This window comes from Limulus polyphemus, unplaced genomic scaffold (genome assembly GCF_000517525.1).
Source record: "Limulus polyphemus unplaced genomic scaffold, Limulus_polyphemus-2.1.2 Scaffold10229, whole genome shotgun sequence".
Classification (NCBI taxonomy): Eukaryota; Metazoa; Arthropoda; class Merostomata; order Xiphosura; family Limulidae; genus Limulus; species Limulus polyphemus.
The window spans coordinates 17109-20288 of NW_013675839.1; positions in this window are offsets into that span (position 1 = coordinate 17109).

Consider the following 3180-nt stretch of genomic DNA (forward strand, 5'->3'; position numbering starts at 1 on the left):
TGGTAAATAACTTTGTGCTGCCCCTTTTATAATTTTTTTCTCTCCAACAGGTGTGGTAAATAACTTTGTGCTGCCCCTTTTATAATTTTTTTCTCTCCAACAGGTGTGGTAAATAACTTTGTGCTGCCCCTTTTATTATTTTTTTTCTCTCCAACAGGTGTGGTAAAAAACGTTGTGCTGCCCCTTTTATAATTTTGTTTTCTCTCATTTATTTAGTTTTTTATTAGAATCCTGACATTTTTTGATTGGTATTGTTTCAAATTTTTGTCTGATATCCATGATCTTATTTTGACTTACTTGTTCTCAATATCAATCAACAGTAATTACCGTTTTGTTTGTCACTACTCAGTTTCCTACAAATGAGGATAATATTCCGTATCATACTGAAAACTTTCACAGGACACAAATGCAACAGAAATCTGTTTATGTACATTCGTATATATATACTTTATTTGAAAGCAATAAAGGTACACAAGAAACTCCATTAATAATTTGTACAGTAAATAACACAAATAAGGAAAAATTATCTAGCTCTGATAAACACATCAAATCTCATTTACTTATTTAATCTTATATTATAAACAGGTCAACAACAGGTCATTCACAATTCTCGAAGTTTTGTTTTAGGACTAAACACCAAATCCACATTCTGCCAGTGAAAACCGCTTTTGACAAGATTGTGAGACCTAAACAAATGTCCAAAGACTGCGAGTTCACACCAGAATTATATTTTCATTTCTAACTCACCATGTATAAGTAAAATGAAAGGTGATTTCCTGTAGTTAAAACTTAAGTACATCAATAATTCATAATCAGTCTCATGTATTACTGTTAAAATCAATTAAAAAAACATAATGTTTATTTTTAAACTGTTTAAAAGTTTTTTGTTAAAGGCTCCTTTATTACATACACCAAGTGAGAAATTTTAAAAACATTTAGAAACTGCATAAAATAAATTGTTTTATTAAACTGATTTTAAGCATTATCAAATTCACTTCATTCAACTGTTTACCTCAAAATGTAATTGTAATATCAGATAATGGTTTTATACTTGCCAGTTATTTTAAACAACGAAAAACTTTTAAGTTGGAATGTAAATTATTTTCACTGCTGTGCAATTTAATTGTTTTAAAGAAAAAGTACAACCAAAAAGAACAACTTATTACTGGTTGTGTGCGTGTATAATGGGATAGCTCACTGATTTAACATGAATTTCTTTGGCTATTAAAACCTTTTTATTTTATTACTAATAATGAAACACAAACATATATATTATGTTAATCTCTTTATAGAGAATATTTACTGATTACAGCATCAACTCTAACACTATCAAATTCTGGAATGTCTACTGACCATTAGTTTATTTAAAACTACAAAATAAAAGAAACAGACAGCTAAAGATCAGTGCAAACATTCCATTTGATTATCTTCATGCTTCAATACCTATTCAAGTTTTACTGAGATTCTAAGAAAGCCTTTCAAATACGGATTGTTTTATTTGAAATTGTAAATACCTATAAAAATTAACAATACTTGCATACTTTAGCAGTGTAAGCTTAACCTGTCTAACATGACAACTAAAACACAGTTGATCCACAAAGGCCACAGTTAATACTATATCCAAGTATCTCTACAAATCTCGGCTTTTCCGCGTTGTAAGTGTGTGTGTTTATTTAGCTTCTTCTCACATTTAGTTTAACTGTCAAAAAATAAATATACAATTTTCTGTCCATCATATTGAAAACGTGAGACATTCCCATATTTTGTTATCCACTCATGGTTGTAAATTCTCAAACCATTTCTTTTTATCAGTTAAACTTATTTGAAATAAAATCATTCTAACTAAATAAGAGAGTAGCGAAAGGTTATCTACAAATGTGTTTGATCTTTTTTAACCATATCAAACGTGTTGACTAAACTGATAAATGATGTTTGTAAACCAAAATACAACCACTGGTCACGGAATATCCTATTTATGTTTCATCCACAAACTACGTCACTTTCAAATACACTGAAATTAACAGTTTGTTAGATCCACACTTTAAAATGATACATCTTTTAACAAAGTAACAAGACACGCCAACAGTGAAAGTAACTATTTACTGCTACAAAACTAACAGCATTAACGATTCATGACCAGTAATATTCAGTTCTATTCAAATTTCCTATGTTTATCATCTATTGATTGCACTTGGCACGTAAACTTTGAAAAGATGAATACTATAACAAATAAAAAAGTCTACATTCTCTACCAATTAACTATTTTCAAGTCTCAAGGTAAGGTAAATATTTCTGATATTGATGTTTTAAATTGATATGCAGCCTAATGTCTATGGCAGGCACATTTTCATCACAACGCCAAATATTAAAATTATTTCACAGTTTATATCACTAGATACCATTATTTGATGGAAATTCAGCTTTAGGGAAAAAAATTATTGTTTTTAAGCTATTCAGAAAGCATTTTGTAAAACATTTTATAAAAGTAAAATTTACAGACTAGTACCAACAGGTTCCCGACTGTTGTATAACTGGAGCTTGACCGAGACAAATCACCTATGTTCTAGGAGATTATACACTTCTCCAATGTCTGTATAAGTCTGTTCTTCAATGATGTACATCACTTTATACTTGAGTCGGACTTTCTCCTGCAATTATACAGAAAACCTTGTTTCATAAGGTTTTGTTAGTTTACACTTACCAGGCTATAAGATGATATTCAAGCTACTATTATATAAGGTTTTGTTAGTTTACACTTACCAGGCTATAAGATGATATTCAAGCTACAATTATATAGAAGACCCCTTTCATAAGGTTTTGTTAGTTTACACTTACCAGGCTATAAGATGATATTCAAGCTACAATTATATAGAAGACCTGTTTCATAAGGTTTTGTTAGTTTACACTTACCAGGCTATAAGATGATATTCAAGCTACAATTATATAGAAGACCTGTTTCATAAGGTTTTGTTAGTTTACACTTACCAGGCTATAAGATGATATTAAAGTTACAATTATATAGAAAACCTTGTTTCATAAGGTTTTGTTAGTTTACACTTACCAGGCTATAAGACGATATTCAAGCTACAATTATATAAAAGACCCCTTTCATAAGGTTTTGTTAGTTTACACTTACCAGGCTATAAGACGATATTCAAGCTACAATTATATAAAAGACCC